The sequence below is a fragment of the Capra hircus genome, chromosome 23, assembly GCF_001704415.2.
Source record: "Capra hircus breed San Clemente chromosome 23, ASM170441v1, whole genome shotgun sequence".
In the NCBI taxonomy this organism is placed as follows: Eukaryota; Metazoa; Chordata; class Mammalia; order Artiodactyla; family Bovidae; genus Capra; species Capra hircus.
The window spans coordinates 22,131,825-22,132,056 of NC_030830.1; positions in this window are offsets into that span (position 1 = coordinate 22,131,825).

The following is a 232-nucleotide window of genomic DNA, read 5'->3' on the forward strand; positions in this document are numbered from 1 at the left end:
GTACAGCAGAAAGTGACAGCATTGTAAATCAATTACACGCTAATGAAAACAAAACAAAACAAACAAGTAAGCAAGCAGATGTCTACCCTGCTGCTGCTGCTGCTGCTAAGTCGCATCAGTCGTATGCGACTCTGTGTGACCCCATAGACCACAGCCCGCCAGGCTCCTCTGTCCACAGGATTCTCCAGGCAAGAACACTGGAGTGGGTGCCATTTCCTTCTCCAGATCTCTG